Genomic DNA, 14,858 nt, shown 5'->3' on the forward strand with positions numbered 1-14,858 from the left:
CATCGTTCCTGTTAGAGTAATTTGAATTTTTTAAATAAAAAAAAAAGGTTTGCTTTTGGTTTAAAATTACTGCTTGTGTAGAAAGAAAGAAAATATTAAATATTTTGGCAACTTAATAAAGTATTATTGCATTTTCTAATAGTTAAGGAAACATTATTTATGTACATTCAAAATCACATTTACTGCATTACTCAAAGTAGTAATGCAATCACGTACTCAGAATTGGAAATTATTTAAACACAGTTTTGAATAAATTTTGTTTCAAATGATTTATTACGAATTATAAAATCGTTCAGTAAAATTGTTACATATTCAGTCTGATATATCCCTTCGTATATTCATTGGTTATAATTCACGAATAGTATTTCAAACATTGCAAATAAAATTAACGTATTTGTTCACTCTGCTTCGACTGGTCCCATTCTCGTAATAATAAACATAATCTTTAACGAATTAATCTAAAACGAGGAAAAGCACTCGTTAGTCTCTTATTATAGACCAACTCATCTCGTTCCAAATATAACACACTGTCCCTCTCGAACAATTTCCATCATGGGAAATAAAATTGAAAACAGTTAATCACCTGTAATATATTTGAAATTAACGTCGTCGCCAGCGGAAAGTTTCAAATTATTCGCAAGATAATTAACGTAACACGGTGGCGAGGGTGGAAATGCTCCGACGACTCGCGCGTATAAAGCCCTCGTCGCTGTTACTGCAAAGTGAATGTCCCCGACCAATATTTATGTAGTGTCGTGGCGTGCCATTTTTATGGTTTTTTCCGCGGGCCAAAACCAGGCATAGAACGCCACGGAACAGGGATCCCTGGACGTTGTCGGAGAATAAACGGCCTATGAGTAGGTGGACGTATAAATTCGAAACTCGTAGCGGGTATTTCTCTTTCGCCCTCGCGAATGACGTATCGAAAGACATTCCAACGATAAAAAATATTCGAGAGCGGAGATACCTGAAACGTTTCGCGCGGGGGTTGCCCGATCCGTTCTCGAAGACGAGAAGCCACCCCGTGGGAAATATTTAACGAGCAAATTGATAGAGGTGTGCAATATTTTTGACGGGCCTGATGATTTACACGTACGGTGCAATCTCGATAATTTGAATTTCCAATATCGCCAAATGGAGGATGGTAATTTAGCGTTTTGAACAGCCACGATTTCTATGATTTATTAATCAGATGTATGTATGAACCTATGTATTTTTACGCAGATTATTTCGCCAGATACATCTTTGTCGGTTTTAATATCACAATATTTTTAAGCAGATTTTGTGAATTTTACTGATAAGCGTAACTAGTTCTCCTTTGAATCGTGATTGTTGAGACTGTAAGATTTGGGAGATTTTTGTTGAATCTTAGTAGCTTTGAAAAGTGTAATGTTGGCTAGAAAAAGGTTTACAAGAGAAAGATAATATGTATGTTGCTAATTCACAGTCACATGAATTTGTAAAATTGTTTAGAATGAAACACTAAACAGTTCAATAATAAATAAAATATCGTTTTCCTTTACCACAAATCTATATGAATAGTATCTGGAATAAAAGGAAAAAAGTATCTACAGTTTGGTGGGCATAGTTATCATTTAATTTTCAAACTTCCTTTTAATTTGTACGTGTACACACACATATTCGTATATGTATACGCAAAATTACACAAATTATAAGAAGAAAATTCATCATGAAATGAATACGCTTTTCTTCTTATCGTGGTTAACGATGAATTAATTAGCACGTGTAATATATGAATTAACGTTTCATTGATCGACGTGTATACATGTAAATAAATTAATGATAACTGTAAGCATGCAAGAAAGGCCGCCTTTTAGCATTTACCATCTCGAAATGTTAATTAAATGAAACAGAATACTTCGAAATACTCATTGCTAATTTGTTATACATATAGAGATGTATTACATGCATACATATTATAACGTATGTGGATTTTGTATACGATATTTATTAATTTAAGAATAACATCGAAAATGGAGATTACATAATTAACGTTTGCATAAAATTAAGTATATTTTCGTTAACTATGTAATTTAATCCATCATATTATTGATGATTGTTCAGACAAATATGTATATACCTAATTCTAAAATGCAAATATATTGAAAGACTAATGAAAGTAAAAAATCATTGACAAACTATTAGGTACATATGATAATTGAGAAACAATGACTTGTTAATACGATTAAACTTTACTGTTTTAATTATATACATTATATGTTTATTATTATAAAAATGACTATGAATTTGTCTTAAATCCATATTGAAAATATTAAAAATATTAAGTAAATTAAAAACTGTAGGATGTCTAAAATAATATTTTTAACATATAATTATTGCAGCTTTGCTTAATTCTCAGTGCTGCTCAGAAATCAACTAGGGCTTTTTTGCCATATACACTGTTAACTCGAAAGGTTTGTAACTTGAATCACTAACAGTATCTCTCCCAATTTTGATCCATAATACACCATTTTGGCGCAATAGTTGAATGTTTAACGAAGAAACACTGTAGTTACGAAGCACGCCCTGGTTGGCTAAAATTTCCATAGTTTCTTATAAAGTAAGGATTCCTTTGCAACATACACTTTCATCTAAGAATCTAGTCTTTTTCGGGTTCCAATTCTCAGTGTCTACACGTGTCTAAGGTGACTATTAAAGAACAATTGTTTTTTATAATATTACGCTTTAGATATTGCAATTGTTCCACTATTTCCCATCGTTTCCCCTTTCTCTCTCATCCACTGCCTAATATCAAACAGGAACATATGTGCCAGTTATTATGAAAATGGCCTAAGTCAGGAAACCAAAAGAATTGAGATTTTCATTTAATGTTATGGTATATCAACTATATTTTATAATAATAAAATTTTATTTTGTCAAGTTACCGTGAAGTAAGCAATAAAATAAAGCTGTCATTTTCATTATTATCTGCTACAACTTTATCTTTTCTATACGTTGTAATAGAAAAAGCAACATTACCATATTTTTAACACATTTCTCTATCATTTCATCAGACAGCGGCTCAGGTGAGTTTAACTTTATAAAGAAAATTGCATATTTATTTTTATAAATGTAGTAATGCAATCTAAGCAATGTGGAATGCCATTCAAATGTATAATATAGCAAATTTTGTCGTTGAAGAAGTAATAACAAAGTTGCAATTATAAACTTAATAACACTTCCAAAAATAAAAAATTCTTTTGTAAGTTGTTTTCTCAATGAGATTCACTATTCTTTATTTTCGCAGGTTATCAAGTGGAATATACTTTTAATTTTGAAAGTGGCATAAGTCATTCAACAGTTCAAAACACACAGTTTCGTACAAGTTATTCATAAAATTGATTTTCACATTAGGAGAACATATAATTTTTGTTAAATTTTCACAATAATAGAGAAATGTTTTTTAATATTATCAAACGCAAAAGTATAAATACCTCGAAACGGGAAATACATGATTTAGGCCACTTGCATAATAACTGGCACATGTAAAATTTTGATAATTAAAGTTCTCTGTCAGAGCTCTATGCGCATCTTTTTGTCACAAAAAATACGTAAAACCAAAAAACACTCATTCCGAATTTTAAAACGAAAATTCTTTACATCTTAGAAAAGCACAATCAAAATCCATATATGTATATCAGAATAGCCTGTACAAGCAGATCGATAAATTGCTTTCATATTCTATTAGTGCCCCTGTTAAACGAACCGCTCATGCTAATTGACAAGATCTGATCCGTAAGTTACTTATGCGACGAATCGTTCGCGTAGTCCGCAATCGACTTAGGTCGCAACGAAAGAGGCAAACGGGAACATGGATTAGTAATGAGAGGTCTATGGGGCGTGATTGGTTCGGGATAAAAAAGGGGTGGCAGGGGGATGCGAAAGGGGACTAACAGGGAAATTTTCTGCGTGCTAGTGCGTTTTAGCATCCTCGCGTCCGAACTTCGTTCCGTCGAAGAACGGACGTTCGTTTCGTGTCTAAATGGCAGTCTTGCCCCGCTGGGAAATCAGGCATTCGATGGAGCGCGTCTCGTATGCCATCACTAATTCTATTTCTACCTATTTGCTTGCCCTCCCCTCGATGCGAGCGATCGCAACCTTTTCCTCGACCCCTCTCATCCTTCTCAATCGGCCCTCTGATTCGCGTTTCTCCTCGGCAGTTTTTGCTTCTTGGAATGCCTGCAATCAGACCGTCCCAATGACAGGCACGAAGGGGCTGCTATCCTGGCCTCCTTCAGACTAATAAATTTTAATTCCAAATGAACGTGGGGGAAGAAGCCCTGGTAAAGACAAAGGATAGAGTTCCCTGTAAAATGTCTGACAGCGGAGTGTATTCTCAGATGCTTGTTGATGGAAGGGAAGCATAGCCTATTCGAGTGCTATATTTGAGATTTCAGTCACACATACAACATTGTCGTGCTTGGACGGTGTGACCACAAAAGAAGGGCACTCATAGTCTGATCACTAAATCTATTTACTATTCTATTATAAAGTTAAAGCATTCCCTTCACTTTGTGTATCATTCAAGTGCTTCTTTCTTATCACTATATAAACAAATACTACAAAAACGAAACTCGTTTCAATCAGCAGGAGTAGGCAAGTTCGACCGCCCATCAAGGTACTATAGGGTAACACAGGTTGCTGTAATGGGAGGGAGCACGCATAATTGGAATGTAGGCTGGCATAGTGCAAATAAAAATCTGCGATACCCTACGCAGCGTCTGCGTGTAAATGTACGCCTGGCCTAATACTCGGTATTCGACAGCAGGTGTTAGAAATTTTAAGGGGTGATTTTATATGCTAAAAAAGAAAAATGAAGAATCATAGAAGTGCCTTGTTTCAAGCTTATTAGTTGTTCAAGAAACGCTTAAAATTCACGTGAAATGTGTCTAACTTGGAACTTATTCTATTGATTTTGCTGTATCTGACCTGGCTAATGCACATCGACAGTAAAATCAGTCCCAGGTCAGACACATTTTATGCGTATTTAAGCGTTTTCTCAACAGTTAATAAATCTGAAACGAAGCTTTAAACACAGCGTTGTTATTCTTTATTTTCGTCTTATTTTATTGTGTATTATCACGCCTCAAAATATCTGACACCTGTTGTCGAATACCCTGTATTAAAGAAAAAAAACTGCAATAAGACAGGAGTTTTAAATCTGAAATACTCTTCTGATCATTAACTTCATCTTTTATGGTAGGCTACTAGTAGCTCATAGTCCAATGAATGTTATACTACACTCTTATTTTCATGACATCAATTACCAACAAAGACGAATAAAAATGATTGTAAATAAAGCCACCTTTACATTAAGCAACTTTGGTTGGGCAACCGAGTTAATCAACATGAAGTCGATCAAAGTTGTCCGTTTAAACAGAATTTCAGTTCAGTTGAAACGATTTCTGATTATTCAACTGAAAGTTGCCCTTTGGTCTATTTTTGCTTGAACGACTTGATCAGCCGATTAAAAGTTGTCTAAAGTAAACGTGGCTTAATTGAGTCTTTTTTACTAGAGGTTTTACTGCTCCATTTAAGTCAGTCTCTGAACGTTCGTGTTACACATTATCGTGTATTGAATATTTTAGTTTTAAATTATTCGTTTAGCATATTGCAACCCCTAATCAGAACTATAGACACAAGCACGACTGAAGTTTCTGTGAACAGGATTTTACATCATAATGAATTAACCCTTATTTTTATTATCAGTTTGTACCTGCATTTTATCATTAGTCGTGAAATATCCTGAATATGTTGACATCTTGCAAATAACAAATTGAATTTTATTATAAACGTAATAATCTATTAAACATAGTATGTATTTAGTTAACGTAATGAATCAATTTCGTATTGAAATAATGTTTAATTACAATTTGATGACTTTGTGATCGAGTATTTCTAGCTAACGTAATATTACTCTTATCTTAGACCATATAATTCGCAAAAATAACAAAAGCCCTTTCAGAGCAGTATAAAATCTGTCCATAAGGGAAGAATCAAATTATAACGGCGCTCGTAAAGGGACCTAGCTTACTATGAGGCTCATAAAATTCTGTTATGTGATATGGGGAAGTATAACCTTTGGTATACATATATTCGACAAAATATTCAATTCAACATTAGGAAAGCTAACAGTTACAAAATATTTCAAATTTCATTCTTTAATGTATTATTATTAGGGAGGTCTTATTATTCTAAATGTAAAAACAGTAAGACATTACAATTCGTAACGTATTTCACCCCCATAATTCAACCCCTACATGAAAAAGGATAAAAGATAAAACTGTAGTAAACAGTTATACTATAACATACTTTTCCGAATAAAAATACCTTAAATTAATAATAAAAAGTGATATCCGTATCTATACAACATAGAGTCTTGGAGATTTTCCATTAGGGTAACCAACATAACCCCAACATAAACCAGTAATGCCAACAGTAAAACCTCGAACTGAAGTTACTTACAAGGGTGCTTGGAAAAAAGTTCAAAAGTAATATTTCCACATATATGCTTATACAATTATGTATATATAATAAACTTGTCTCGCTCGTACAGTAACTGCTTTGAAATATATTCGTTAGAATATATTAGTCAGACAAGACATCCACTATAACTGTAGCCTATTGTGTTTTCCCTGACGATAGTATTAATTTGTTTCAAAATTTATATTTCTAAAGAGACATCTTCGTATTTCGTCTTTTTTTTTCTTGTTCTTGTATGTTTTACGTCGCATCGATTGTAAGATCATTACCAATAAATTAAATCTGGATAGCTAATCTATATTTCGGAGAACATATTTAAATCTTCGAAATAGTTTATCGTATCTTTTGTATAATCTGTGCTGTTGTATTTCTGTCATTGGGGTTTAGTTTTTCTGTGTTTAGATTGGGGTGGGTGGATCCGTTTTCTTAATTAGGTATTCGTGTGTAACTTTAGTGGTCAAATTCTTAGTCAGGACATTATAGTTTTTCATTTTCCTATGATATCGGCATATGGCGTTGATTGATAAAAATGTTGTATTACATTATGAATTTTTTTTTTTTATAAAATATTGTACTGCCATTATCTGTTATTTCATAAACTTACTTCTAATTACTAGTGTATTACATTTACTAATTTTCTAGTGCATTATTGTTAAAATTATACTGTATGGTTGAGTATTCTCAATAAGAAGTTACTATTTTCAAAGATCACTACAATATTTTGTATTTCAATACAGTAGAATAAATTGATACAACTATTTCTTGCGATTTAAATGTATGTTTATGGCCGGCAGTGTATATAAAAACATAATTTATAAGCTTTGTCTTAACCAGCAGTATACAGATCCCCAAGAAATTCCCATCACGCTGTGCTGTAATCGTTAATTCGATTTATAGCTGTTTACTTGGGTTTCTCCCGACATTGATGCGTTCTTCCTTTGATCCTCTTTCACCCACTAGCAATTCTCTTCTTGCCTTTTCTCGTTTCTCCTTTTTTTTCTATTCTTTTTCTCCTGTTTTCGTATCGTTTCCCGATGCTCAGGAGCCAACGACTGCTCCTCGTAGGTCTAACTACGAAAGCGGGTCTCTCGAAGGAATAGGAAAGCTATAAAACCACTTCCCTTGGACATTATTGACATATCGACCGACGGAAATTGAGGTGTCGGCCGCAGCAAACGATCCGTTAGGACGTAACCTCGTATCAAGAGCTTCAGGTGCGTCCCTGCGTATTATTTTCACAACGAAATATTGATCGGCCATCGTTCATCTATGACAAACCTTTCAGACAAACTGCTCCATATGGTTTTGATTTTTCCTGCGTACGACTGCTTTGTCTGTGGAGACTTTTATATGTTAATCGATTTCAGAGCTCGATTTCTTGAAGATATTGTCCAATCTAAACGGACGTATAAAAATGATACGTATTTACTATTTTCTTGCTTCTGTCCTTTTTTATGTACTACTGTTTTCAAGAATTCAATCGATTTTTCAATAACTACACTGCGTTATTGACTTGCTGTCAATAATTCTATTTCTAATTCCTTCAATAGAGGAATTTATTGTGTTCATAAATGTGATATTTGCAGTTTTTAATATAGTTTCTATAGAAATAGGTATTTTTAAAAACTGTTTGTACACGTAAATTCGTTTTTCAGAAACAGACAGTTACTTTATTTAAACCATTTTTCTACAGGCTTTTTCTAGAATACTCCTCAAAAATCGAATAGATCTTTCATACATAATTTAAAGATGATTTTCATCTCATTGAGATGAATGTCAGCCGATAAAAAATATATAAACACGTGTCGAATATTTTCAATTATTCTATAAACTTGTACAATTAAATCTGTACCTGTAGACTCTGTTAAAGCAGATAAGTATAGATAAGGTTGGAAAACATGTCACAGTTAGATAGGAAAAGAAATTTGTGGCAAAGGTAATAATAAGGAATATATCGCTTAAAGCCTCTCAGACGTCGAATATTAATAACCTTATTTCTTATACCTGAATGCAGTATTTGGCATGATAGTTACTATCTTATTGTCATTTACTATCATATAGATTATAGATCATAAATTAATGAATGGTTCTTGTATATTCAATATGACATATTATGTGTTATATTTGTTCTATTTCCTAATATTGTTCTTCTTTCTTTTGCAGGTAAGTTATTATCTGACTTCTATACAGCTGCCCCAAACAAGAATTTGTAAGTACACTGAAACAATTATACTATCAATGATATAAAGGCAGAATTAGTACATAACTAGTAGATTAATATTAGGTTGTTAGGTGGATATCTTATTTATCCTTGAATCGTAATCGAAAATAGTTCTTTTAACAATTCCAATCTGTCACACTCAAAACATAAAGCATTGCTTTTTTATCTGAGACTAATTAGATACATACCAACCTATCGATTACCCAGCAATTGAGAACGAATTTAATTTGAGTCGGTGACGACAGTGAGTATCTTCACCCTGCTAAAGGGTAATTCGGCAATGATGCACCTTTACAGAGTTAGAGTTATCCTTAACACAACGAAACGAATTGTTGAGCTATTCAAACGAAAGAAGATGCGGAGACAATTAATTATGTCGTAACTGTAACTAATTCTGGGAGACAATGCGCAGTCGTACCTCTGCATCTTCGATAACAATGCATATTGAATTCAAAGCGGGGGTAATGCTAGCATTGCCATAGTTCCTCAGCTGTTGGAGAACCAGTCGGTGAACAATGCCGTGCCAGCCGCAGGTCACGAGGGTTTCTCGCTGTCGAGTTTCCTCGATTTCCTTGTTTTGCAAGGCTTCCCTAAGTGTACTAGCCGGTTTTCGGCTGCTCCAAATTACATCAACGGGATGCATCGGGGCGTCGTATGTCTGTGTTCCGCACCTGTAACGAGTTCCTTGGACCCTAGCAAATGTATACCTGTCATTTCTAATGAGGAAGTGGGATTTACACGTGATTCACGATCACCGTGTAATTATCGATCAATGTGTAGATTAGTTGCCTCAACTCAGCGTGCTTGTCCTCGATCGGTGAAATAAATGTGGATCAACGGTTACGTAGTCTGGGATTTAGTAATGTCTAAATAAGATTACAGAGGCAATCTGATGACACTGATGAAAACCTATTGCAGAAAAATACCGGGAATTTGTGAGAATATAGATCCAAAGGATTGGGTTGGCTTGATTTAACCCTTAGCTTAGATTTACAATGTTTATAATGATTCAGTTTTTAACGTTTAATACGAAAAATATTCGTAGTAACTTATAAAGGTTTATAAATCAGAGAACTGTTAATTTTCTGTAAGTTATTAAGAGTTATTTTTGCTACTGCAATACCAGCGATGGTTGCATATTGTCATTACAATGGTATTGATAATAATTAAATAATAGTAAAAGAACGATGATCGGTAAAAGGCAGAAGAAACAGGAGAGAAAATATGAGGGAAATGCATTTTCTTATTTTTTAATAAGACAGTAGCTTATAAGAGATTCTTACGTTAGTTCTTATATGTATAGTTCTGTGTTTTTTATAATACATTCATTTTGTAATACATGTATTTCATGCACAGAACAGTTCTTCAAGATTAAAAAGTTGAAATGTCTTAAATATATGATTGATCAGAATATTTTTTTATAATAACACGAACTATGTCAAATGTGCCTCTAATCATGATAAATTCTTATAAAAGTCAAATGCCAGTGTGCAGTTGTTGACATCTAGACAGTTTCAAAAAATTAATCTAATTGGTAGATGGGAGCACAACTAATCTACATAATCTAGTGACCTAGAATAAATATACATAGACAACAGTTTACTTACCGTGAAATTCGATAAGCTTAATTTAGTTAGCTCATTGAAGTAGCGAATAAGATAAACTTTATCTTCTCAAACCAGATAAACAAGCTAGTAATCTGAGTATTCTTTTCGTTTCCATCAATTACCGCAAATTGAATAATCCATGCCACTAAACTTATGAAGGAAAATTTTCTTTCTCAGATGACATAGTTCTGCAGAGATTCGAAATTTGGTTATTCATATTCATGTTCTACTTTTCTGAGCCAGTAGCTTAAATTGAAAGTAATTCATCAGAGATAGGCGTCCTCCCCTTAATTTCAAACAAAGTGCATTAGGATTCTTGGAGCAGAAAACATAAGTTAGTAAAGTGCAGAGATAACTCAGTTGTAGCAGAAATTCGACTTATGAAGCGCAGTCTCGAAATAATCGTCGGTAAAATTCGACGGGGGACATGCGTTCCTTTGGTAATTCGTCGTATGTTGCTCGTACAGAAGCATGTATCGCGTTATTACTCTAGCTAGAGGCGAGGTTCTTGTGAGATTGAACGTATGAAGCTAATTAACTGACTATACAACAACGGGTAATCTGGCCGGCTGCTTTCGCGGTAGAGATATTTTGGTGGATGCATGAATGGGGAAGCGAAAATAAAATGAAAGCAGAGCTGAGCGAAACGGAAGAGAATAGAGGTAGAGAGGAACAATAGGAAGCGCTAGTTTTCCAGCCACGAACATGTTGATGTTTATGGATTAACGAATATTAAATATAAAATGCGATGTCAGACATAGTTCGATGCGTTACCTTCGCTTCTGAGCATTGTATGCTTTATGAAAAGGAATTTCAATTTTTGCGAGTCAAACGTTTTCTATTTTGCGTGAACTTTAGTAGACCTGACTATCATTAAACTTCTTATTGCGAAATATATGAATAAAGTTTACCGATTAATGATCAGATACGTCTGCGTTGACAGTATTATCAAAGTTATAAAGAATAGAACTGCTAGGCTAGAACTATGTTTCTTTTGATTACAGTGTCTTACAGGACTTTGACAAAATTTATAGAAACAATGGTCATTTATGTATTTCTTTAATTTTATTCGATATGAAAAAAGTATAATGTAAGAGAAAAAGTATAATGTTTTTGGTAGCTTTAGTAACGGAGAGAAGAACGCAGTTTATACCAAGATTGCCAGAACTGATTTGATATGTAGACGCACGGGCCTGATGCAGTTTTCGTATAAGTATAGAGGGCCGATATATTGAGTCGCTGGCAGCAAAAAGGTTAAATTATTCTTTAGACCACTGCTTGTTCACCTGTTTTCAGTTATGTTAACTGTGAATATTAAATTGGTTGGTAAATTAGTGATATCATAATGCAGTGCACTACATTAGCTAAAGATTAATAAGAAAATTGATGAAGCCACATGAATATAATAACACAGAAATGCTTCAAATGTCATAATATGAAAGAGCTACACTCATATACACAGTCTTGGAATCCAAATTTATATCAAAGATATGAAGACGTTCTACTTCTAAATCATTAATATGATCAGCTGACTATCACCTAATTTTTTAATGCGTTTATCAATTTAACTGAACCAAAGTGGAACGCAGTTCAATTTATTCCGAATTCTTTAAGAAGACTAAATTCTTAATATGCTCATGCCCGTGACGTATACAGGCATGCCGAAACATCCAATTGTACATGCCCGTAACATTCACGGATATAGCCACAGCTGCAGCAAACTACTTCGAACACTATTATAAATACAGCAGATGTTACAATGATGTCAATCGATTCGTCATAATGCGCTGTATTAAAAACATCTATAGCTTTGATGAACATATACCTACATATCCGTTTTAAATCGAAATCTTAAGCACGGTGAACTCTCACTTGGCATCGCATTGGAAACGAGAGATACGCAAAGGCAAAGGGCTTGTGTAAATACGCAAAAGAGTGATTCCACCTGTTATCGTACATTTGCATAACGCGTTAACTCCGATTGCGCCGATGCGAAATATACGATAAAAACAGCATTCCGAATGTCAACAATCGCGTCCCGTATCCGTCCGCGTGTCCAAACTTACTTTGCCTGTTGTGCAAATCACAACGACGATCCGTATATTTCCGACCGTCGTGCTGGAATATTTTCACGACAAATATCGAGCACTATCAAGCCGAGGTCCTTTGCTTGTTTGCCAACGGATATCACCGAGATCGGGCCATTGACGTGGCGAACACGATGAGTCACGTTAGCATACAACCGCAGTGCCATGTTCTCCATTAGATAGTACAGTGTTGTTTTAGGCGCGACCCAAATTAAGGGTAACCTACGCGTGCATGACTCACGCTGCGTATAAGTAACGCCAGTTCACTTCGATGGGAAATATATTATCATCTTGGCAAAAGGTTGCCAAGTGCTAGAAACAGAAGACGACTCTGTGTTTCTCTATCTAAGCTGCGTTTACGCTAGGCAACTGTTGGTCAATGGATAGAGTCGTTCAACCAAAAATATGCCAATGGACTACTTTCAGTTGAACGATCAGAAAACAATTTGGTTGAAATTCTGTTTATAATTCTGTTTATAATTTACTGCTCGTGTGCACTTGACATAATAATAACGAGGTACACATATGTAGTCAATTTTAAAGCAAAGTCATATGCAAACAATTTGAGGCTAACGCTTATTATGCTTCAGGGCTAGGGCATCTACCATTTGCGAGAAATTTGTTCAGTAAAAAAGGACTTTAAAGTTAGGCAACTTACTATCTACGGTAGAACTATTACTAACTTTAATCAGTTGTTCCTAGTCCGTAAATTACACACTTTGCTTCTGATTACTGTTTCTCGGACCTCCTGCGGTACCTCAACATAATCTTTTTTGTGGTTTATTTCGTTGCTTTTTTTGTGCTATTGCTAGCTTGCAAATTCTCATCTTCACGAGACTTTTTGCCTCTTTTTCCAACAGTATATTCCAGTTTCTCTAAAATTTAAAATTAGCATGTACATACATGTCATCCTACAAATACTGTTAGATTCTGTATACAGTTGTTTTAATACATTCTACCTTACTGAACGCTTATACTATCAGATAACCTATTCCACTTTGTGCTTCAGATTATTTTGCTACTTTATGTAAGTTTAAAATTTAGAATTATCACGTTATACACTTTTTTACTTCAAAACCTTTAGGTTTAATTTGTAGTAAAACATTCAAGGAAAATGAACAAAATATTTGAAAAATTGTGGAAAGCCATTTCTCGTGTACTCAATAACTATAGTGTCAGTTGTTTTTAACCTTACTTACGTATAATATTTTTTAACATAACTTAATCAATAAATTGTATATCCTCTTTTTATACAGGAGCGTTAATTCGCTAAAAATGTATTATCTACTAGAATATACTTTAAATAGCACAAGGGTTTTAGCAGTGCTAAAAGACACTTTAAGACTAACTCGCATTAACGTTTAACAAATGTAAGATTCACAAATGGATTCAGCAATTTATTTTTGTTAACGTACAGCCATCGCTATAACGAAGCAACAATACGGAACATTTTATCACCTCTTGTGTAAAAAATAAAAAAACGTATGATATTTTTGGAGGATAGGTTCTAGCCACAAAAACAATGAAAAATTTAAATGCACATGTGACCAGCAACGCATAGGTTTTAAATTACACGCTGTAAGCTACAAGAAACGGCAAAGTGTTCTTCGATGTTGCCATAGTGTAAACATAGCTCCACGTATGAGTGTAACATGACAGTTGCTCACAAAAAGACAGAGTAAAAGGTTAAAAAATGAAGTGTTACATTATGCACATGGTAGACTCGTTATAAAAGTTGAAAAAGTGACAAACCGTGGAGATAAAACAGGTACCTTTACATTTCCGCATAACACTTTCTTCTGTCGGTTCACGCTTGATTATCTGTCTTCTGCGACAGCGCAGTGAGCTGATTAAGTGTAGTATTTTCAACTGGAAATTCCGGACTCATTAATTTTTTTTAATAGGCGCTCCAGTTGTAATCGTCAAGTTTATTTCGCACCGCAACGACGGAAATGAAGTTCTCGCAAAACGAGCGAAATATTGCTCCGCCGCGTTTAATTTGCATCTGAATCTGTGGGAAAGTTGTGTGGAACGAGCAATTACGATTTTATTTCCGCTTTACGAGTTTATGCGTTAATTTGATAGTACGGGGAAGGCAATAAATACCAAATAACGTTTTATATCCTTAACTACCCGTAAAACGAAACATCAGCTCATTTAGAATGATGTGTAAGATAATTAAAGATTGAGGGATAATAGAAATTATTATATATTTTGAGGACTCATCTCATAGCGTCATATAAAGGTCAATCGTCTATTATTAGTTCCTTATTCATTACAAATTTATATATTTTCCTTCAGAGTTTTTAAAAATTACAAGCTACAAAGTTAGGGAACCGAGAACTTTTGCAATTTCGGATATTCTGATTTCTTGGATTTGTGGAATATCAGTCTCCAAAGCACATGAAGATGTCAAATTTCCAATTAATGTTGGATAGA

General features: G+C 34.1%; 1 protein-coding gene across 7 annotated transcripts in view; it reads left to right on the forward strand.

The window, feature by feature from the left end:
• Positions 1 to 14,858, forward strand: part of LOC143186354 (CUGBP Elav-like family member 1) — a 537,153-nt gene that overhangs the window by 249,043 nt on the left and 273,252 nt on the right. The window lies entirely within an intron of this gene.

This window comes from Calliopsis andreniformis, chromosome 12 (assembly GCF_051401765.1).
Source record: "Calliopsis andreniformis isolate RMS-2024a chromosome 12, iyCalAndr_principal, whole genome shotgun sequence".
NCBI lineage: Eukaryota > Metazoa > Arthropoda > Insecta > Hymenoptera > Andrenidae > Calliopsis > Calliopsis andreniformis.